The following is a 24,967-nucleotide window of genomic DNA, read 5'->3' as shown; positions in this document are numbered from 1 at the left end:
TAAACTAAAGGGGGGGAATGGTGGGGAGAAGGTGTGCAGGGTGGAGGGGAATGAAGGGGGAATAGAACAACTGTAATGGCATAATCAATAAAATATATTAAAAAAAGACAACCTAGAAAAAATATAAAAATTTAAAAAAAGACCAAGGAAGTGGGTAACACTGAGTATTACTAAATGCAGCAAAATCCTTACCCATTTTAAAAAATTTTTTTAACATTTTAATACCAATCAGTGTGTCTGGTTCATTTCAGCTCCTTCATCACCAAACCTGGGGGCAGGGGCTGCTTCAGCTTCCCCGCCTTCTCTTTGTTCCTGGTGACCAAGGTGCAAAGGTACCTGCTGCATTGGATTTTACATTTCACATTGTCCTTGTTTTTCTTGATCTTGACAAAGATCAAGAGAAGATTTGGCATCTCTTTGCCTGGCCATGAGCAGGAAGTCCTAGAGTTCCTCAATATTTCGAGGCGGGGCTAAGAGACGCGGAGAGTGCATGGCCAGCCCAGCAAGTAGTAACAGGCAAAAAGGACGGAAAGGAACCCCTGACCAATTTTAATACGTAGAAGGATCTTCTCTAGAACTTGTCCTGCAAGAGCCAGACACATATTGTCCCCTTACAAAACAGTAAGTAATGTTTCCAATAAATCTATTTTAGGAGAATTAAACTTGCTAATACTTGCCCATTAAATAATACAATTCTTTAAAATGTTTCGAATCCCTTAAATGTATAAAAATAACTCTATGGTGTTTTTTGAGTAAATGGTTCATGTCACACCGATTACAGCATCTCGGCCTCCTGAGCATTTGTGGACGGAGGGTCCTCAGCTCTCGTGACGCTCCCAGAAGGCAGCGTTTCAGGCCCTGTCATACGCTTCTGATGCCCCCCCCCCCCACAAGAGGTTATCAAGTCCCCAACCAGTTGCTTATGTGGTGAGCAAAACTAACATCTCATTGTGGATCTTTTGCCCTTTTCAACAGCAGTGCAAATACCATCACATGTTAACAGAAGAATCTTCTTTTATTTCAATAGCTTCTCCGTTGATAGTGCTTTAGGCTCCTTTCAATCTCTTGTTGTTATAAGCAATGCCACAATCAATTTTTTTGGTACATACATCTTTACACATTTTCTTACATCCTTAAGATTAATTCAATATTTTGCTAAATCTTGCCAGACTGCCTTACGCTGAGGTAGGCACATGTTTTTACTTCAGATAAAAGTTCTGAATAAAAATGTAAATCCCTAGATTGGATTTCTAAAACTAAAAATATTTTCACTTATATTTTAAAATTTTATGTTTTATTACTTTACAGTCTTACTGCCTGCCATTATCTATAGATGTATCTTGCTTTTAGGAAAAAAAGTAAATACAATCACCCAAACTCACAAAACAAATAAGTTAGGGAGTGACAATTTGCATTACAAAATTACTATTTGCTTTACAAAATGGGACCAATTTAAATTTGGAATATTTGAAATATGACCAAATTTGCAAAAATTCAATTTATACATAACTTTCCCGGAATACATCAAGCACAGAAAGTGAGTTATTTTTACTTGAACATAATTTTATGAATCTGTGGTCGATCAAACCTGCTGCTGCTTTTTGAAAGGCAAATTGTGTACAGTGTGAGGAATCTATGAAGGATGAACAAAACTGTAATTATGTGATATTTTTTCTCTAAAACTCTTGTTTTGTTTTGTTTTGAAGCCTGTGTTTCAAAAGCAGAATCTGCATTTCCCCGCCCTTGCCTCGCGGGCTCCCCAGTGCGTGCCAGCCAGCGGAGTGGCATATGGCACATAACATGCATAGTCAACCTCCCACCAGCTATTTGCAGAACCAACAGTACATATTGAACTAAACCACACCTCATGTCAAAGACTTTTAATCATCCTTTACTCTTTGGTGTAGGACAATGGTGGTAGCTGGGGGTGGAGGAGGGAGATCTGGTTGTTGGCAGGATCACTGAAGGGAAGAGAAATATATCATTACTGAGCAGGGTGGTGGCCTTCTTATTCATTGGCTCTAATTCCCTCCCCAGACAAATGAAATGACAATGCTGTAGGGCTTAGAAAAATTGGGGCAACTCTGGGGCAGTGGGTGGCTGAGAACGTATTAATGACAGCCTGCCTGGGCCTCTGAGTGGCAGATAAAACACATGGATGCCCACTCTTCACAGTCAACCATTCCCAGTCCTGTCTAACAGAGACCGTCCCAGTCTTTTGTCACAATTGCTCATCTTTTTTAGCCAGATTCAGAAATATGCATTATACCATTTAAAACACTTTTTAAAAATGGATTCTGAGAGAGAGAGAGATTTGTTGCTCCACTTATTTATGCATTCATTGTTTGATTCTTGCATGTGCCCTGACCTGGGACCGAACCCAAAACCTTGGTGTATGGGATGATACTCCAGTCCACTGATCTATCATCCTGCCAGGGCACAAACAGTTTTGTTTTTGCAAGGAGGGTCTAACACAGAAGCTCAAGAGAGGAGCTTGGCAGTCTTCCATCACATTTGGGAATCCCAGCCTGCACTCTGACCACAATTAGCATGCGGCCTTCAGAACAGGCCTAGGAGGAAGGAGGAAGGAGGAAGGAGGAGAGCGTAGGCCAGGCTCTCTCCGCACTTCCTTTTCGCCTTTCTTCACTCCCTCCCCTGGCCTCCCACCAGGCAGTCTAGCTGTAGACAGCGCACACTGGTCACCTCTAGAAGGCCCCACAAGATACCGTGCCCAGGGACCCTCAAGGTTTGTGTCCTCTGGACTAGAAGAGGAATGAGCCATTTGATTTTACGAGGAGGGTGGGAAATCAATTAGTAGGAAAAGAACTAGACTGGTTGTCAGAAACCTGGGTTTACTTCCAGCTGGGACACTACTTAGCTACATGACCTTGGGCAAGAAACTCAATCCCCTCAGACCCAAATTTTCGAAGTTGAAAAATGAAGGTTGAACTAAGCGATCTAGGGCTCTAACTCACTCGAACTCCTTTGATCAGTTCTGTGCATGTGGGTAGCTGGCCTGTGCAGCTGTGTGTGTGTCGGGGGAGGGGGAGCTCAAGAAAAGATAAATCCAAAGCAAAATGGATTAAATCGACCGCATGCGAACACTCAGAAGTGGCAGGAAGCAGCTGGAAGGATGAGCTGTGGCAAAGGAGACGGTTCTTTCCCTTGGCCCTGTTACCAAGTTACCCTTTAACTTCATGGTGTGAACCAAGCACAAGTTTATTTAAAACTGTTTTTAAATGATTTTGTGGGGTACACATTCGAGCAGGGCTCAGCTGCTTTGCTGTTATGGGGGGTTTCTCATGAGTCTGCAGCCAGATACCGGAGGGGGCTGCAGCCGCCTGAAGGCTCAGTGGGCTGCGTGTTCAAGGCGGCCGCCTACGTGGCCAGCGGGGGATGCTGGCTCTTCCGGAAGCAGGGCTGTGATCAGAAGGCCTTTCCAGCAAGACTTTCTCAGGGGAGGCCACCGGCTTCTGCCAGAGCAAGAATCCTACGGGAAAAGAGCAGGAGCGGCATGGCCTTTTCTGACCTAGCCTGATTTTTCCGCCATACTTTATTGGCCAAAGCAGTTACCAGCCCATTCTGATTCAGGAGAGGGGGACAGGACTCCTGGTTTTGATGGGAGGATATTAAAGAATGTTGGGATTGAGTTTTAAAAGTGCCACAGGCACCTGATAAGAATGCTTTTATATTTTGCAGTATCTTTGAAATAAATGTCTTGATAATTTATATAATTTGATCAGCATTTTGACTTAAGTGACTTCCTGAATAAATCTGGTTTGCTGAATACTCCTGAAGAAATGCACTTCAAGAATCACTGTGCATTTCAAGTAAATTATATAGCTGTGAATCTGACATAACGTTCACCTCCGCAGCTACTTGATGTGAATAAAGTTAGCTACATAACTGCTCAGTGCAGGGAATAGGCAGAGAGCTGTGAAAAATGAAATAACCAGGCTGTTCTTTCTAGACTGATTTGGATACTTTGGAAGCGGGCCTCCGCTCCGGGGAACCCGACAGCTCCCCATGCACATGGGACGCCAGTGTTGCACACGTGCAGGAGACACGCCAGCTCCCCCTTCCTCCAGAATCCATCTCAGGTAAAACACGTGGTGCCTGGACCGGAGCCGCTGGGATGCCGCTGGCTGACAGCAAGTGCACTTCGAGCACTCTTCCTTGAGTCTAATTTCAATGGTTATTCCTTCCGTTCTCATGCAGCTCCATTAGACTGATTTTAGTTCCTGGAGATTAACCAGTTTCTGAAGGTTGTTATCACTCCCCTTCAGTGGAGCGTATCTTCAAACACCTTCCTGGATAATTACCATCGCCCAGTGACTGGGCAATCACCAGTGATTTTACACACACACACACACACACCCTCCAGTGTGTTCCTTTGTGTTTGTTTTGTAGAAGGACAAAATAAGAAGACATATGGTAATGCTTAAATTATTCCCCAAAAGGGAAAGTATCCAATATGAAATTATTCAGTCTTTCTACTATTCTGGGATGGGGAGGGAGGTATTTCAACCAAGAAAATCATGGTATGCCCACAGGGCCCAGAGGAGAACTGAATTATATTATCAGCTTCCAAATTCATTCAGCAATATCTCATCAGAAAAGCTGCTTTGCAAAAATCAAACCTCTACTGTTTACATGGGCTAATACCTGCAGTCCTCTTCTGCCATCACCCCAGGCCCTGCACACGCGTGTGCACACACGTCCTTCTTCCCAGGATCCGCCCTCTGTCATCCCAACATGTACATAGGTGATTCTGTAGTACGATGCCCAAATGCCTCCAAAAGTAACAATTATACAAACCGGAATTTTGTCTCTTACTTTTCAAAATGCCCTAGGAAACCACAGACTCATCTGATCCACGCCATGGAAATGGCAGCCAGAAGGAAATCAATGAGACAACTTCTTGAGCTCTTTTTTCATCTAAATTGATAAGTAGAGGAGGGAGGTGGGGGTTGAGTTTCAGTTTCCTGTTATTTTTACTCAGCTTATGTAATTTCAACCCATTCAACCCAGGCATGTTATATAAAGCTCTTTTTTAAGATAAACTTTGAAAAATATTCTTTAATTTTAAATTGAAAAGTAGGTGCTACATTTACATGATCCAATATGAAAACAATATGGCAATGTGTATGTTGGGAGGTCTTTCCCCATCGCCTGGAGCCCCCCTGCCGTCTTTGCTCTCTCCTTATCGCTGAGCACACTGTCAGTGTCTTGTGTGTGTTCTCAGTGTTCAGGTTGATACAAGCAAATGCAAACACTCACATTTTCCTCCCTTCCCCACTGTTTTTCACAAAGAACTGAAGAGAAAAGGAACTGGCCTTGTTCGTGCCGGTGGTGGGAGTATGTGAATAGAGAGAGCATAGTGAAGTATCAGAAGCTTATAAGATTGATAATTAGTTATTTAAATGGCCAGAATCATGTTCTTTGACATTGGTTCTTTGGTTACATCCACTCTTTGGGCCTTGTGATTTTTTTAAACATCCAAAATCCTTGTCTGCACAAGCAAAGTTTTAGAAGTCATATAGCTCATCTCTTTTGCCTAGTAACAAAAATGTGTCTGTGCCGCATCCTTAAGAAAATAAGAAGAAAGTAGAACAGCAAGTGCAATGCAGTGTCCCTTTAAGAAGGGCTCACCACCCCCAGAGGTCTGAACAGGGACATCCAGTAGGGACGGTGTCCATAGCCCAAGGAGGAACCTTTATTCCAACCCTAAAACTCTTCTTTATCTACATGTACCTACGCTAGAGAAAACAAGGACCTTAGCAACATCTTGCTCTCCTGACACTTGGGTGTCTACAAAAGAATACTTTTGTAAGTTTTAGAAACCACTACAGGAATGTGCATGTGACCATATAAACGACACGGGGCATCGTGTGGCACGGTGCCAGGTCCCAAGAACAGCTAGTTCTAAACTCACGATTTGGAAATGAACCGGCAACAATGGCAATAATCTGTCTTTCAAACAAGCTGACACACAATAATGACGTGATTTGTTGTCATTTTCTGTGTGTATAGTATTATATTATATGCCAAATGAATAAAGGACAAAGTAAACTGTGAATAACATGGGATTATCAAATAGGTGGGTATTATGACCATTGTTTCCCATGGTCCCTGTTTTCTGAAAGAGTTACATGATAGGTGAGTTTGTAAAAATCAAATACAGTTTGATTACCTATTGAAAGAAATCCTGAAAACATTTATTTTGATTTCTATTTGTTAACTAGCTTTTCTATTGAAAACAAACCACGTGAACATTGAGAAATATTTAACAGTATGTAAACTGCACAATTAAACCAATCTCCTTCCCAGTTGCCAGCCAGTTCCTCATACACAACCAACATGCCACTTTCTTGGGTTTCCTACAGGAAATGCTGCCTATTGTAATGTGTAAATGTCTGTATTTTATTATTATTATCTTTCCATTTCCACGTATCCCCCTATACTCTTCCACCTCCACCCACCCCACAGTCACCACACTGTTGTCCTTTTCCATGAGTTCTTTCTTGTTTTTTGTCCTCTTTTGCTTGATTCCTCCACACCCCCAGCCCAGTCCCCCACCCCTGGAGCTGTCAGCCTGCTCTCTATGGGTCTGTCTCTATTTTTCTTTTTAGATCAACTTGTTCATTAGATTCCACATGTGAGTGAAATCACATGGTACTTGTCTTTCTCTGACTGGCTTATAGTACTTTGCACAATGCTCTCCAGGTCCATCCATGCTGTTGCAAAGGGTAAAAGTTTCTTCTTTTTTATGGTTGAGTAGTGTTCTGTTGAGCAAATGTCCCGTAGCTGTCTTATCTACTCCTCTACTCGTGGGCACTGGGCTGCTTCCACGAGAGCACTTTGTGAACCCATTTTTCCTTGGCTTTAGTGTATATCAGCACGGCCACCTCTGCTGCGGAATAGCCCATTGCAGGGAGGCCTGAGGCTATTCAGGCAGCCCCCATGGTGGGTGAGTCTTCTATGCCATAAGTGTGAGCATCCTTGGTAGACTAAAGCAAAATCACCTTCTCATAATCTCTTTTTGTAAACCTGTTTGTCATTTCCCAAGTGCGGTCCAGCTCTCTCTCATCCGGCCTCTGGACACTAACCGGTTCCCTTCCCAGCAATCACCCCCTTGCTACCTGAAGTCCATTCCTTTAGACACTTGGCCCAGTTTCCCAGCTGTTTCAGGCAGGAGGATAAATCTAATCGCTGCTACTCCATCTTGGCCAGCAGCGGAAGTGCCGTATTTTTTAAACACCGAAGTGTTTCCTAAACTTGGATGTATACAATCATCTGAGCAACTCATTAAAATAAAGATTCCTGGGCTCCCACCCAGAAGTTTTGATCCGGAGGGCTGCCTGGGACCCTGTGTTTTTCACCAGCTCCTGGAGCAATGCTGCTGCAGCCCCGCCATGGCCCAGGCCGCTGGTTGGGAGCCACGGGCCCTAAGGATGATGCTTATTTGTCAGCTGTCCTCCAGTGACACCGCCATATGGATGCTTTGTTTTTCAGATGAATGAAATAAAAATAAATGGTGACAGCGACTTCTTGCTAGACTTTGAATTACCAAGTTTCTGGAAACACACAGCTACCTCAGAAGAGTGGCTAAGAGGTGAGAGTCCTGTTCGGAAGGGATAGCTCTCCTCTGCACGTGGCACGGGAATTGGAGCATACACTTGTTGGCATGGAGAGGGCGTGCATCCCAGCAGCTTCAGCTCAGTTCAACTCCTTTTGGAAAATATTTCTGGCTTGTGTGGTTTTATGCTTTCAGAGTCCCATTTTCAAGCACAGGGCTCGTCCAAACCCACTGAAGCTGAGCAGAAGCATCCAGAGAAGATGCTGAGTTTCACACCGATCTCTGCTGAGTCTGTAAAAATGTTTCAGATTTGTCCAAACTGCTTTGTTGAGAAACCAAAACAAAATCACTTAATCCCAGTGGGGTTTGTAGGGTCCTATGGTTTTCATACAGAACTGTGGCAAAGCAGTGGCTGGTCATGTGACTTACAAGCCTAAAGGTTTCATTATGAAACCTGAAAGAAACCCACAAGCTTCAGTCTTAAAATACACTCCCAAGAGACAAACAAAAAAAGAAATAGAGAAAGAAAATCTTCTTAGTTTTGGCCTGGAAGCATAGACAAAGAAAACAACGTCCAAACCAAATGTTGTAGGGACTCGCTACATTTTAAATCCAAAGCTGAATTTTATTCCATTGGGAACATTGTTTATTAACACTGTCTGTGGCAATCGGATTGTCTAGAAAAGTTCGAGAGCTGCAGGGCCTCTCCTGTTTGTGCAAGAAGCAGAACTGGCCTACCGTCCAAGAAACATAAATGATGAGATTTTACTTTACCATATCTTCCTTCCCTTAGGATCTGCAGACAAGTTATACAATGAATTATATTTTGTATTCTTTGATATAAAATTTTACTCATTAAATGTCATCTCTCTTTATAACAATGACTCAAATTCTAGGACACACAAGAGTAATGTGGAGAATTTGTTACATCCGCATCTTCTTGTTATCTATCACTATGTGAAAAACTATCCCCAAACTTAGAGGATTAAAGCAACAACCACTGTATGACCTTGGGGACCAGGGATTCTGGCAGGGCCTGGCTGGTGCGTCTTCTGCTCCATGCGATGGGGGCCACCCACTGGCTTTCAGCTGGTGCCTGGTCTCACCTGGGGAGCCCAAGACATGCCTGGAAAATCAAGAGGGGATGACTATAAACCTGGCTTGGGTGGGCTCTCCTCACTCTCCATGTACGTTTAGGGTCTCCCCATGTGGTCCAGGGTTCCCAGAGACCAAGGCTAGGCCTGGATCTGGCAAAGTATCACTTCAATGTTCAGAGTAGCCATGGGCCAATTCCAAGGTGAAGAGAAGCAGGTCCCACCTTTCCATGGGACAAATGTCAAAGACTGTGTGGCCGGTTTCCATCCACTGCAATGGAAATGACAGCTGTGCTCCCAGAAACTCTGACCAAGTTCGTGTGTGGTGGGGTCCAAGAATATGTTTTAGAGAACGCCCAGTGACATCCAGGTGCAGAGGAGGCTCACAGCACACTTTGAAAAACACCACTTCATAAGATGGGATGGCAAGTGTGCTTCTTCATCATTCAACAGTGACTGTGTGAGATGAGCCCATGATCGTGTTGGGTGCTGTGGCGAGTAGAAAAGGATCCCGACCAGAAGGTGCTCACACTTCACTGAAGACGGGGTGGAGAGGGCAGGGGGTTAGGGGTGGAGCCTGAAGGCCAGGATCCCCCCACAGCAGAGGGCCTGGTCGGGGGCAAGGAGGCAGAATAATGTGGGCTGGGGTGACTGGGGACAGCACCCGGAGCTGAGCTTCAGGAATCTATCAAAGGTCTGCTGGATGAGCAGGTAGCCAGAATGAATTTCTGGGGAAAGGGAACGGGACGCTGCAGTTTGCAGCGGGAAATGGGGCCAGGGCAGAGCAAGGGTGCAGGAGGCATGATGGCTCCCAGGCACATTTTTCAGTGATTAGTTTTCTCTCTGGCTTTTGACAGAATCATTTCCCCTCATCTTTTATTCCTTCCCAGTCCTGGCCCTATTTGCCTTGCTGCTCCTACCCCAGCAGGCCATGCAGCTCAGCTACAGGATGGGGAGGGCAGCCCTTACAATAATAACATGGACATTCAGTGCTGGCTTCTGACTCATCCTGCATATGGCTTCATCAACCACGTCCTCTCTGGGTCCCACCTCTAAAGCAGGCTCAGGCTCTGTGTGTGTGTGTTATAAGGGGGTGACTCCTGGGGGAGACATAGGGTTGGGAGGATCTTGGGAGTCAGGTCCAGCTGTGAAGGATGTTATTGAGAGTCTGAGCACAGTGCTGAGAATGATACTGAGAAAGACCGTCTGTAATCTAGAGATGCCCGGATGAGATAACAGAGGTGTGCACCCTGCAGCTGCAGACCAGAATGGGGTGGGAGAGGTGCTGAAACATGTGGTCCAAAAGGCCCTCTGTGAAGAGAGGCATGTATAGGATGTCCCAGTGGTCAAGCCTAGCTGCTCAAAGATGTCTTATTGGTCTGGACTGAAGCACTCTACCTCATGGAAAACAACCCCTCCTTGTACCTGTCAGAGGCTGCTGTCAATGCTGAGTCCTAATGTTTTGAAGCCCAGGGTCAGTACTGAAAGCCAGGCTCAGCAGCACCCAGGGATGGCGTCAGCAACCAGGAGGAGCCTGGGCACAAATGGAAGTTCAGGGCTAAGCTATGAGCCAGGAATCAAGCAGGCGAGGAACCCAAAGGTGGGCTGGCAGCAGGCTGGGCAGCTATGGCCCTCACGGCACAGGGCGCTCCCCAGGATGGAGGATGCTCTGCAGACAGGCAGTGATCAGGGAGACAGATCTCACAGGAGCAGGGCTGAGAAGAGAGGCCAGGACCATGCTCTTGGTTTCATTCCCAGCAAAAGCTGGGGCAGGAAGCAACTGCAAATCAGCCCAGGGCTTCTGGGTCCGACCTTGTGACAGGATGGGGAGAGAATACAAGGCCTCTGCCAGTTAGACGCCTATATGAGAAGAAAGGGCCCTCCTCCAGGCAGGTGCAGGGTTCAACCCCCACCCCAGGTTTAGTGAGCAGAGTACAGCCTAGACTCAACCCTCCTTGGTCCCTCAGCAGAGCTTTTGTGCAAAACCACATGAGGGGACTCGCTGGAGGCAGGAACAAGGGCTGGTTTCTGTCCTGAAAGTCTGCATACACTAGCCAGATCTTGACATTTTGGACCCCAAGTCCGGAAAGTTTTGGGTTTCTCTGTACCTCCTCAGACAGTGGTGGTAAATTAGTCACCAGCAGAGGGAGAGGAAACCTTAACAGTGGGCTAATTGGGCAAACAGCATGGTGGTGCCAGCCCAGCCTGTCCAGTAAGTGGCTGGCTTGTGCAGGGGACAAGCTGAGAAAAAGCTACTGAAAGGCACTGCTGCCAAAACCATTGTTCCAGATGAACGGTAAGCCATGTTCCACGCCCCAGCGACTGGAGGACAAAAGCCTCTGCTGTGCTCCTTTCAAGATCAGGAAAACGCAGCCCCATGCAGGGTCACTGCTGAGGACTGCAGGACACTCAAGTCAGAAGGCAGCAGTGCTCTGCACACCTCGTTGCCCTCAGGAGGCCCGAGCCCCTGACCAGTAGGCCGGAGCCCCTGACCAGTAGGCTTTTGTTTTGCTAGTCAGAGAAAACCCTTAAAATACCTCCACTTCCTAATTTGTCATCCACCCATTTCCTTATCTGCAGATGCCAGCTTTCCCAGTGAGTGTGTTGGTTCTGGCAAGAGGCTCTTGACCTGATTTCTCTTGGAGTAGGCTGGACCAGTTAGGTCTTACTTAGGCTAATCTTGTGTTCATATTTTTTGAATGCCAGAGCTGACCTCAGGGAATGTGGGGCTGATTATGACATGGGTCCCTTCTCTCAGGAGTGTGCAGCATGTAGGAGAGATAGTGTTATGGAGAATGGCTGGCCAGTCCCTCCCTTCTCTTCCTAGCAGAATCCTAAAACTGTCCTAAAGCCTCCCTTCACCTCCCCCCGTGCCCCCCTGCCCCCCAGAGTCTGCTTTGAGGGTAGGATGCAGGGAACGTTCAGCCAGGGGCAGAATGCATCAGAAGCTGCTTCAAGGAGGAGGGAGAAGGGCCAGCACTGAAAGTCTGCACTGTCCCGGGAGGAGCCAGCTGTCCCATTAGGGAGCAGAGCTGCTCGGCCTGCTGGGACAGGGGCAACCCAGGCCAGAGAGATTGGAAAGAAAGCCAGTGTGTGGTCGCTGGTCAGTCATTTTCACTGTTCTAAAATGTCGTACTGTATAAATACTTTGCAATTTACTTCTTTATACAGCCAATGGACATTGTGTGGTTTCTAGTCTTTTAACATTGTAGTTCTTTGAGGGGAGTTGTTTGATTTTTGTTATTATAAACAATGCTGTTATAAACCTTCCTAAACAGGTCTCCTGGTAACACAGGCAAATGTTGACATTTAAAAAGATAATAACGGATTGTTTCCCCCTCCTGGTACCAACTGACATTTCCACAAGCAGTGTGCAAGGGCTCCGTGTGCTCCTAGCCTCACTCACACGGGGTTTTACTACATGTTCTAACTTTTCAACATCTAGTACTTTCTGAAGCAAAACTGATTTTGAATTTCTCTGCGAGGTAAAGAGTGGGATCGCCAATACGGGCCATTTGTGTTCCTGCTACGATGAAAGCTTGTTTAAACCCTTTGTACACTTTCGCTTTGAGATACTTGTATTTTTCTAGTTGACTTTTTAGGAGTTATTTATATATGCTAAAAAAGAATCATTTATCAGTTGTGTTTGTTCCAACTATCTTCTTTCATTTTGTAATGCATATTTTCACTTACGTTATAGTGTCTTTTAATGAACAATGTTTCTCATTTTTAAGTATGCAAATTTATCAGTATTTTCTTCATGGTTGGGACTTTTTGGTCTTTTTACCAAGTCCTCTGCTCCACAGTCATAAAGATATGGTTGCCTATGTTCTGCCAAAAATGTTCAAGTTTTCCCACACACCTTTAAGTCTAATTCACTTAGGATTGGTTGTGTGTATGGTATGGATGACCAAGTGTCCTGGGGCAATTCACTTATTCTTCCTTTTCCCCAAAGCCTGCAGTGTTAACTTGACCATATACTGAGGTTCCATGGGCACGGGTCCGCTGCTGGGTTTTCTGTTTTGTTCTGTTGTCTGTTTGGTCTGGAGCCAATACCACCTTATATTACCACGACTTTATGAAAAAGTGTTGATATCTGGAAGGACAAATTCTCCCACCTTCCTCCTCTTTAGTAGCCCTGAGCTACTTTTAGGCTGTCCTCAACAATATACATTTAAAATCGATTTGTCAAGTTCTTTGAAAACCTCTGTTTGGATTTTTATTGGAATTGCACTAAGTTTATAGATCAGTTTGAGAAGAATTGACATCTTTATAATACTGAGTTTTTTCTATGCATTAATAAAGTGTATCTTCATTTCTTTAGGTCTTTTTAAATGTTTTCTTTCACTCAAAATCAACTGCTCTGTGACAGATACTACTTCAAGGATCAAAACTCCTTGCCCACATGGAACATACATTCTGGTATAAATGAGAAAATTATAAGCAAGTAAAATAAAACAGTAAAAAAAAAAGAAAAGAAAGGTCAGAAAAAAGTGAGAAAACCAGCCATGTGCCTCTCTGAAGACAGTTTCATCAGGGGAGTCTGGGCTGGCTGCAGCAGAGACAACTGAGGCAGGAGAGATCAGGAGACACGGACCCATTGGCATGGGTCAGGGTGAGGAGCAGGGGAAGGATGTGATCTGACTGTGCAACGGGACTGTCCTGGCTGCCATATGGAGAACCTGTGAACCAGGAATACAAAGTGGGAGGCCCGTATGAGGTCCCTACAATAATCAAGGTGAGATGTGGTGGTGGCTTGGACCAGACTACTGTCGATGCAGTGGTAAGAAGTAGCCAGTGATGGGTAGTGTCAAGAGGATTTGCTGATGGATCAGAAATGAGCTGGGAGAGAATCAAGGCCTGATTAGTGCAAAGATGTTTGCCTGAGCAATGGAAAGACAGCATTGCCATTGCGAAGAGGGGGAAGAATAGATTGGAGGGAGGAAGTCAGGAGCTCAGTACTGGATGTGATGAGTTTGAGATTTCTAGTAGATGGTTAGAGGACCAGAGGAGTGCTCTGTGGCCTGCTAGAGACAAATGACTGGCGTTCAGAAGACAGCCCCTGAATGAGGTTCTACGTTTGGAAGTCATCCACCCTCCATCATGCAGGATCCCAACAGAAAATAATGGCGTTGCCAAATTAGGAATAGTTAAGGAGGGTTTCTTTACAAAGGGACACTTTTTAGAGGTGAGTATGTAGAAAAACCCAAAGAATAGTGGGATATCTTGGGCGTCCCCAATACTAAAGGAACAAAGGAGACAGTTGTTATGGAACTAGGAAACAGAGAGTTGGTTGAGAAGACAAACTCGAAGGGAATCATCTTCGGTTAAGGGTCCTCACACTGAAGGAGCAGAGGGAGGAAATAGTCCGATGTCACTCTTCTGTCTCCCCTGATGTCCTGCCTCCAATCATTACTGTTCACAACCAACCAGAAGCCAGAAGGCACAGAGGGGCCTGTTGGTCAGTTACGCACAAGCCCACCACCTGAGGCAGAGCAGAGCAGAGGAAGATGCAGAACAGATCTGGAGAGAAAGAGGCTTCCTGAAGCAAGCAGATGGTATTTAAATGGTATTTAAAGCCACGAGACTGGTTGAGATGACCAGGGACTGCCAGTGGACAGAAAAGAAAGAAGGTCCAAGGACTGAGTTCTGGAACATTCCAGTTGCTAAAAGCTGGATAGAGAAGAGGACTCAGTGAAGAGGACCAAGAAAGAGCAGCCAGAAAGGAGCTCTAGGAAAGTATGTAGTCTCAGAAATCAAGTGAGAAACCATTTCAGGGGGAGAGTGTCACATACTGCCTGTATATATATAGGTCCAGTGAGATGAGACCTGAGAACCGACCACAGAACAGCAAAGCAGAGGCTGCTGGTGGCCTTGACAAGAGCAATGGCAGTGGTGGGGAGGGGCGTCCCACTGAAGTGGGCCTAAAAGAAAATGTCAAGAGAGAAATCAAAGAATTGAGAATACATAACTCTTACAAGGAATTTTGCTGGCAATGATGCAATTATCCATAAAGGCTTTCAGGGAAATGGGTGTTTGCTGGAAGGGAAAGTGGCATAAGATAGGTTTTTGTTTTTCAGATGAGAGGAGATAACAGGCTCTCTGTGTACTGACAGGAATGGTCTAGCATAAAGGGGTAACAGTGGGTGATGGAAGAGAGAGATGAACTGCTAAAACAGTGCCCTGGAATAGATGAAAAAGGAGGGGGACTGGGGCATAAAGAGAAGGCTTGGGTTTGCTTAAAAGCTTTGGGAGTTCATTTCCTAGGAGCAGGGGAGAAGTATGGTGTGTGAGTGCAGATGCTAGCAGGTGCACAGGTGTGGGGGAAGTGTGCAGAGGATGTCTTCTGATTGCCTCAGTTTGCTCAGTGCAGCAGAAATCAGGGTCATTAGCTGCTACAGGGAATCTGGGAGATGTTGGCATTTTGCAAAGAGAGGAAAAAATATCAAGTAGTCAACTAAAAGTAATCATCAGATTTTTTGCTTGCTTATCTCCTAAATATTTTGAAAGTAATGTATTCTCATACATTTTAAGGTGACATTTAAAAATTTTCATCATAAATTTAAATCACTATAAAGGATATAAATTCACTTATACATCTAGTTGGGAAAAGGAGGTTTGTTAAAGCTCAGTTACGGGACTTTTGAAACTTGTGAGTTATTTATCAAAATCCCAAAGATTATTATAAAATTAATTTTTATAAATATTTTATATCTATTATAAAAATTATTTTTAGTGACTATTAGCTGACAACTCATTAGTCCTTGTTCAGTTAATTAAAAGCAAAGAATTGGAAAATAACTGAGTTGCAATAAGAAATATTAACCAATCATAGATCATTCATTTTCTCAACATGTACAATATTTCAAATGACTTATTTATCTGGTTTCTTGCCCACTGGAGCCATGCACCATAGTAAGATTTATAATAATAGATGACATGTGTGACTAAGCAAATTATTTTCATAAAGAAGAGAAGGGCAACTGTGAAAGGAGACCCTGAATCTCAGATGTTCTCAAGCAAACTTATTTCAGGAAAGAGTATCTGCACCGGACTCACTGGCCCACAAGTGTCTTAGGGAGGATTCATGTGTCATTTAAAAAATTGTGGTGAAATATACATAACATAATATTTACCATCTTAACCTTTTTAAGTGTACAATCATTGGCATTAAGTACATTTACATTGTTGTACACCAGCCTCTGCTTTTACTTCTTTTGAGTAAATACCCCGAAATGGAATTGTTGGATTCGTGTTAATTCTATATTCCTGTCTCCATTTTGAAGACACTGGTCTTGAAGGATGGGAGCAAGAACGAACAAATAAATAGCATAATCCCAGGGCAGCAGTCGGGCCCAGCTGAGGTGAGCAAACCCGAATTCAAAGTGAACCGAGCCAGCATGTTGCGTTGTTTTATTCTACCACATTCAGCTGCAAAGCCGCAGGCACGGGGTGCTCGGAGTGTTGGATGTAACCATGATTTTGGTTAGGCAGGCCAGCATGTTAAAGCAATAAAAATGCCCTGGACTCGAAGATATGCATATACTCCTTGGTGATTATAGTTATTGGTTATGGAATATAATCTGGGTAAGGTCTCCAAACAAATTTTATTTTATTTTTCCATACTGGCCTGGAAGTCCTTTGTTAGGTTCATTTTTAGGTTCTTTATTTAAATGCCCTTTTAAAATATGTTCTCCAATTCTTTGTTGCTAAAATATGTAAATAAAACTAGCTTTAATATATTGATAATACTATCAAATCGATGTGAAAAACTTATTAACCTAATACCTTGTATATGGGTTGCTTTGTGTTCTCTCGCAGGTGGACCTATCCTGTGTAAGTATTATCAGTCATGCTTCCTGCCTTTTCCGTCCTTATTCTTTTCTTTCTTTTCCTGTCTCGGTGGCTAGTAACTCCAGCATGACGATGAATACAGACATGGTCATAATGACTACTATGTCTTATGATCTATTTAAATGGAATGTTTCTTTCATTTTTTCATTAAAAATGTTTACTCTAGGTTTTTGGTAGGTACTCCTTATCAATTAAAGGAAGTTTTTAAAAGCTAGTTGAAAGTTTTTATGCAATGCTCTTTTTGCATCTGGTGAGATGACATAGTTTTTCTTTAATAATTGATTAATAGGTGAATTACATTTATGTATTTTTTTATTTTATTTATTTATTTATCTATCTTTAGAGGAGAAGGAGAGAGGGAGAGAAACATCAATGTATGGTTGCCTTTCATGCATCCCCTGCTGGGAACTGGCCTGCAGGGAACTGGACTGCAGGGAACTGGCCTGCAGGGAACTGGCCTGCAACCCAGACATGTGCCCTGACTGGGAATTGAACTGCGATCCTCTGGTTCGCAGGCCTGTGCTCAATCCACTGAGCTACACCAGCCAGGGCTATGTATTTTTTATATATGAAATGACTTGCCTCATTCTGGAATAAGCCCAACTTGATCATAATGCAATATATTTTATATGGGACTGGAGTCTTTGAATACTCACAATCTAAGGAGATGGGAGTCTTGATAGACAAGAAACTAATACTTAGAAAAAAACAAAATATGCAGAAGGTTTATACCTAGCAGGTGGCAAGACAGGATTCAAGCTCAGGCCTATATGATTTAAAATTCATTTATTTATTTTTTTAAATATTTTATTCATTTACTTTTAGAGAGAGGAGAAAGAAAAGAGAGAAGGGGAGAAACAGCAATGTTCAAGAGACACATGGATCAATTGCCTCTCACATGCTCCCAACCAGGAATCCTGCCCAAAACCCAGGCATGCGCCCTGACCAGGAACCAAACCAGTGACGACCCTTCAGTTTGCAGGCTGGCACTCAGTCCACTAAGCCACAGCAGCCAGGGCTCAGGCCTGTATGATTTTAAACTATGCTCTTTCTACAACCTATTCTTCTTGTGGAAAGAAACCAGATTTTGCTTCTATGTCTCAAATGCCCAGGGCAGTGCTATGCTCATAGTACCCCACTGAAGAAATTTGTGTTAAATAAATATTGAATGGATGCTTTAGGACCCTATAGGTTCTTTAAAGGTTACTTAACTAGGAAAAAAACCCCACTTATCCCATCTAATTAGTTCATATTAGGTAATGGTCACAAAATGATGTTAAATGTAAACAGAAGATCTGCAAAAGTGGACCTAACAGAGAGTCCTAGTAGTTTTTACTATTGAAGTTCTACAAATTCTTCATCTTATTGGAATGGATTGAAAAGGGCCAACAGGAGACAGAAAATAATGAAATGAAGAGGAAGTCTCTTAAAATGTACAGTCTCTTTCGGTCAATGTTTTTACACAGGACCAAAGAGAAATCAAAACCATTGATGTTCAAGTTTTTGTTCTAGTGTCTCCATTTCTTCTGTACCAAAAAAAAGTGGTGTTTCCTGGGCAGAAATGCTATGGAGAGATTTGGCATAAGCCTCTCCAGCTAGAAAAAGAGGAAGAGCACGCAAAGGCCTGAGAATGGTGACAGGTAGAAAAAGCAGGTCACAGTGGCTCTGGACAGAAATCCTCCTCCAACCCACAAGACCCTGAGATGGCCTCTTGGGCACAAGTAAGAGCAGGAGACTCTCTACATAAAACTTTTGCCAAGATGGGAAGAAGGAGTCAATAGTTGTAGCCAAAATAATATTTCACTGCTTGTCGCAAAACAGGGGAAAAAAACTACACTGTCACCTCTTCTGGGAAATGCAAAAATAAAGTTGTATTTCAACCTTAATTTTCCACCTTGTGGGCAAAAATAAAAGGAAAACTACTCTGGGGCAGTACTGCACATATTATGAAATAATGAACTGTCCTAGGCAGTTGAGCAAGAAGCAGAGCCACCGATGTTCTCTCTAGAAAAGAATAGTGCACTAATTTCCTTTAGAGTAAACCTTAAAAAAAGAAATGCTACCTCCAAAAGGAGATACAGTGAGAGACACCGCCAAGGGCCATGTAGGAATGCCACACTTGTGCCTGCTGAAGAGAGAGTGTAACCCTGCCTCTTCAATAAACTGGGAATGAGTTGGAAGTTTAGCATTTGGGAGACTGATCTGACTCACACATGGCTCCAACACTACCTCATGGCCTTCTCTACTTGAAGTCATTCCACTTCAGTTCTCTTCTTTCCTTCTCTTTCTCACTCCCTTCTCTCCCCACCCCCACCTCCTTCTTTTTATGTTAAATGTCAATTCATGGACCAGCTCAACAAATTTTTCTGCAAAGCCACTTAAGATGATCCAGCTTTAAGACTGCCTTCTGGTTGCAGATGTGGCCCCTCTGCATCAGTGTCCGCAAAATTCTAAGATGGCCAACAAGAGTCCCATCCCCTGATGTATATACCTGTCTAATCCCCTCCCCTTGACTGTGAGAGGAACCTGTAAATATATGGGATAGCACTTCCATAACTGTTACAAGACAGAGGGATCAGCTGATGTAATTATGATCTCTATTTAGCTGACTCTGAGTTAATCCACAGACATGCTCCTGCGTGAGCCTGACCTAATCAGAAGAGCTCATCCGCAAGATCAGAGAGATTTGAAGTGTGAGAGATTTCTCCTGCTGGCCTTGAAGAAGTAAGCAACCAGGTTGTGAACTGCTTATAGAGGAGGCCATGTGGCAAGGACCTGAGGGTGACCAGAGTGTCCCTGACCAACAGTCAGCAAGAAGCCGAATTTCACTGCAACAACTCAAGGAACTCAACTCTGCCAACAACCAGTGAGACTGGAAGAACCTAAGCCTCAGATGGGATTGAGCCTGTGCTGACCCCTTGAATTCAGCCTGACGAGACCCGCAGCAGAACACCCAGCTAACCCATACCCAGGTTTCTGATCCATGGAAGTATGAGATAAGAAATATTAATATATGTTGTTTTAAGGCAGTAAGTTTGTGTAGCAATAGAAAACTTATAAGTAATAGTAATGACGATAATAATAACAACTCTGTCCTTCAGCTTTAAAGTTCAGCAACAGTATCCTTAATCTGAGGTTTCGAGATGTAGTAGTATTTATTAGGTAATGTGGGAGAAGAAGCTAATGAGCCCCTTCGTGAGTGTTTCTCTTGTTTTAGTTGAGGGCATGTGACAGTCATTCCTGATGTTCACCAAGTGTCTCCATCTCCCTCACTCTAGACCCATGGCAGCTCTGTACCACCAATCCCCTGTGCAGTCCTTGCTGAACGCACCATGTGCACCATGTTGGTAACATGTATCAGTTCTGGGCCAGGGCACTTGATTGATGCAAGATCCCCCAGAGCTCTCTTTCCCTCTGCTCTAGTGCCCAGCAATGCTCCTGGTGGCCTGGGTCCTAGAATGAGGTTATGTGGGGCAGAGCCTATCCTGCTGACTCATGATTTCGCTGTAGATCTTGGTATTAGAAGACAGTACAGCTTTACAGTTGTTTGTTACAACAGCACAACTTAGCCCATGCTGACTTAAATAGGGAGTTACTGAACTACACAACCAAAGGAACAACCAGACACACAGATATGAGAAGATAAGAAAATAGCAGGATATATAGCCTCTTACATGTTTTCATATACCTAAATTATTTCCAATCCTCATTGTAAAAAAGGAAACAAATAAATAAAATAATAAATACCTTAAGTAACTGCAAGCAGAAGAGAAACAACATGAGAATGCCAACCATCCCTCATCTATGTTGAAAAGCATGAGGATCCCAGGGTCCGCCAATGTGTGAGAAGGCAGAACCAGTCAAATGGCTGGCTCTTCACTCTCTGGTTGGGGGAAGCGGGGGGAGCTGTTCTTTACAACTCTCTTAGGGACAAATGTCATCACCAGCAGTCTTTGGAATTTCCGGGTTGCCTTTATTTTGAGCACATAGAGGGCAGAGTCTTCATATCCTGCTCAACAAGACTGTCAAAGATAATTTAGGAGTGTATCTATCCAGAAGAAATAACACAAACAAAAGGTCCTAAAAGAAGTACTATCATAAGAGAAACAAAAAGATGAGCATTAAACTCCTGCTTTTATGAGGGAGAGAAACAGCATCAAGTCAACAGGAAGATGTGTATTAAATGATCAGTTTGATCAGTGCTAAAGTCCTTTTGAAAACAGTTTCGATGGTTTCTGTGGCAAACTCTAAACTTAGATCTTAGAGAAAGAAGTTCTAGTAATACGTTCTTTGGAAAATTAACAGTAATTCCATTCTAGAAGATTTGGATTTTGAAGATAAAAATACCACAGGTTCTGTGAATAGTGGGCTATTCAAAGCAGACATGTATAAATTGAGCTAACCTTATGTATATCTTTTCAGTTGTTCTGTTCAGACCACATCAATAATGTATAGCCAAGGAAATGGATTAAGGAGGGAAGCAGATCTCCTGACCCCAGCACCCAGTGACTCTTGACTGATTATTACAGAGGTGAATAGATTATACTTCTCAGAGAGTTAAATTTGATCAAAAAGATACATCACAAGAACTAGAGCTGGACACTATTTCTTGTGAAACATTTTTCAATTTGAATATGTTGGTTGTGTCTATATAGTAAGAGGAAATGAAATACCAAGGCAACGACTTGGTAATTTAGGCCATAAACTTATATTTACAATGAAAACATAAAGTAATTGTGACAAAATAGGTTGTTAAATTGAATCACCTACGGTAATTGCTTCAATTCCCTTGCTCCACCTTTTTTTTTTAACAGATGTGTATAGTCTTTGGGAGAGACGATATTATGGGTTACTGAATATTGGACTTATGTGTTAAAGGACACACTCCTAGTGAGAGTCCAAAAGCTATTCTAAGTGCAAAATACTTGCCTGCTAGTCATATACTCTTCTCACCCAATGCTCGGTGATATTACCAGCATATGGCTTCCACGGGCAAGCTGGTTGCTATTTTTTCAGGTTCTATCTATATTTCCCTGGACCTGTGCAATGAAGTCATCTGGATGGTGGGAACAAAATACACATTCTTTAGAGAAATGTAATTCTGCTGTCACAACACAGAGAGTTAACAATTTAGGGTATGTTCAAATGTAAATAAATACAGCACATTTAGCAAGTGAATGATCTTATTACCAAAGAGATACTAAAATAGGCAACTACTGGCCTTTCATGGTCCCCCCAAAGTTGTAAGACAGTGGCACATGAGGTAGTCTGGGTCTTTTTAAAGACTCACTTCCTGTCTAGAACCAGTTATCGCTCTTGGTTTCTCAGCTTTTCTTCTAAATAGCAATGCTGATGCTTTATTAGTTCATCAATAAGACATGATACAGAGTATGGTTATCATAAAATAATCATACCCTGGAGCATTTTCAGGCCTGAGCCACTGGCCTCTAATCAGATTGGGTTGAGATTACCTTTGGATAACCACACTCTTGGGAACTGTCTCATTTCTATTATGAGTACATTTTATAATAGGGAAAAAGGTACATTTCTGCAGGGGGGAAATGAAGTTGGAAACTAATACCTAGCAATCATTTCAGTTGAGCTGAGAAACATTTCTCGTTTTGAACAAAGTCAAACTATGCTTCGTCTATTCAAGCAATGTCAGAGAAAAGAGGCAGCTCACATGTGGTGCGGGTAATGCGATACAATGGAAACTGTATTTTACTTTGGCATTGCAAGCTTCAAATTATATGCAAACATTCAAAAAGGGCATTTGAAACTTGGCATGCATGTTTATAAATGGCACATTTTGAATCTGGAGTGGGTTTAGGTGTCTAGGTTACAATAACAGATGATCTCCAATGTAAAAATGGAACAAAGCTTTTCTTTAACTTTCTACAGAGAAAGATGTTCATTTCTGCTTCAATTATAATCCCAGGCACACTGGAGATTCTATTAAGAGCAATTTCCCTCTATTTTTCCTTATCCTGAGCAGACAATTTTTTAATCGAATTATATATATTGGAAAATTAAAGACAGAAAAGCCCAGTGAGCCATGAGGCACACTTGACAACAATGTGCAGAGCATTCACCCCATTGGTTTAAAATGATGGGAGAATCTATGTGAAATGTTAGATGCACACACTGCCGGCCGCAGAGATGATTATAAACTCTGAGAGCTGTACGTTTTCATCCTATTTTTCTATGCACAGCATTTATATGCAGGAATTTTTAACATGGGAAAATTGATTAAAAAAAGAATAGATGGTGAAAATACTTACGCAAATTGCTTTATGATGGGAGTGAATATTTGTAATTAATAATGAAAGTAAGATACAAGAAAGTCGAACAATATTATTGCCATACTGATAGAATCAGATCATACTCGTTGTGTTAGCCTTTGTTAGCTGAATAGATCTCAAAATCAAAATAAAACAAAGTTATTTCAGATTGATCTTTTGAATGAAAGGAGAGAAGGTGGGGCACACTCGTGGGACACCATAAAGAGAACTAGTCTCATTTATGGATTTGTTACATTAGAATTAAGTTCGGCTCTATATGGCAACCCTGCATTTGATTAATGATACCCCTTTCCAATGTCAGTTATTTCAAGAGTTTCAGAATATCTGTCTTGGGTCCAAAAATTGCTTAATCCTTCCTACTTATTTCATTTCCTCAGAATTCTACTTGATTTCTGCAAAATAGCTAGGGCAGCTGGGCTCCTGGCTTGAAAAAAATGAGGCCTGGCCAAAAAAGAAACTAAGCAAAGATTTTTACTTATCATTAAAAATTCAGCTCACAGAACTTTATGGAAGAGCCCGTTTTTAATTATTCAGAGAGCAGAAAGGCTCCCTACCTCAGATTTCCCCAAATTGGTGGATTACTCATGTTTTCTGCTAAAAGTCTCATTTTTGTCTTGTCCAGAAGAGTCCCAAAACGGCTTAAGTGCAAACTGTGGTGCTGCCTCACACATCCTCACAGAAAAGCCCACTGAGGGCCGGGTGTGCAGTTAGACTGAAAAGGGCCTGGGAAAGCTCATTCTCATCTAGAAGCAGTGACTCTGGGCCCAGCCCTGCACCGGAATGATGTGGGAGTTCTCCCAGGCCTGGAGAGACTCCTCTTAACACCCACTGACCCGTTAATTCCCTACAACCTCCACTCTTGACATGACTACAGCAACAGTTTTCTCTAAGGTCACTGTATAGTCAAGTGAATGGCTTTACCAACATTTCCCTTGAGTGTTGCTACATTCAACTCTATTAATCACCCAGCTCTTGAAATTCCTTCCTGCTTATGGGACAGTTCATCATTAGTTCCTCTCCCACATTCTGCTGACCTTTCTCTACTTTGCTAGGTACTTTTTCTTCCCTAAGTAGTAAATATCTTCCCCAAACAAGAGTGTCTTTGGTGCTTTACTCTCCTCTCTCATAGCATCATACTTATGTCAAACCTACAAGTCCAGCTTTGCCTTTTCATCCATTGTTAGCTTCTTGTCTCTCACTAACACTCAAACCTGACATGGACTGAGCTGTGCTCTGCAGATTCCAATATGGCCCTGTGATTCCTGCCCTGGGCGTCCATACATTTGTACCATCTTCTCCCCTTCAGTGTAGATAGAACCTGTGACTTGCTTCTAGCCAACAGAATATGGCAAAGGTGAAGGAATTCAGGGATGCTATTAGGGTCCCTAATTAGTTGACTGAGTTAATCAAAAGGGAAAAATATCCTAGCTGGGCCTAACCTAATCGGGTGAAGCCTTTAAAAGAGGGTACAGGCCTCATTGAAAGAAAAGGCTCTAAGCAAGAAAAGACGCTCTCCTGCTGACCTTCAAGAAGCAAATGGTCCTATTGTGAACTGCTTACGGAGAGGATAGCTGAGGACCTTAGTCCTATAATCACCAGGAACTGAATTCTGCTACTAATCTGAATGAGTTTGGAAGAGGACTCAAGCTCCAGATGAGAACGTCAGCCCACCTGACACCTTGACTGCAGGTGACCTCCCTGCGGGAGCCTGGGCAGAGGACTCAGCTCAGCCGCGCCCAGATACCCAAGCCACAGACATTCTGTATTGTTTAATCCAATAGATTGTGGCTATTTTTTCAGCAATAAAAGACTAATATCCTAACCCTCCCAGCTTCCTTATTATTGTCCTCTCAGGTTCAAACCTTTAAAGCTACTTGCGACTCCTTCCCTTCATCAGATACCAAGATATGACTTTTTTCTCAACTACTATCAATCGAATGAAACTTCATTTTATTCAAAACCCTTTATTCTGCAAATATTTGCTGGACACTGAGTCTAGCTCTAGGTATGCAATGATGAATGAAAGAGGCATCGTTCCTGCTTCATGCAAAGCATAGTGGATATAATGAACACTGGACACATAATTGCAAGGTACCTTGGGAGAGTTCTGCAGAGGACTCTAGCAGAACTAGAGGCTC

General features: G+C 43.0%; 1 pseudogene; it reads right to left on the bottom strand.

The window, feature by feature from the left end:
- Positions 1-242: 242 nt before the first annotated feature.
- LOC119057180 (60S ribosomal protein L38-like) lies at positions 243-492 on the bottom strand (annotated as a pseudogene).
- Positions 493-24,967: the final 24,475 nt, after the last annotated feature.

This window comes from Artibeus jamaicensis, unplaced genomic scaffold (assembly GCF_021234435.1).
Source record: "Artibeus jamaicensis isolate MK-2021 breed Jamaican fruit bat unplaced genomic scaffold, CSHL_Jam_final scaffold_369, whole genome shotgun sequence".
NCBI classification, from domain to species: Eukaryota; Metazoa; Chordata; class Mammalia; order Chiroptera; family Phyllostomidae; genus Artibeus; species Artibeus jamaicensis.
Note: the sequence above shows the minus strand (reverse complement) of the source record. Positions and strands in the feature narration are given on the sequence as shown.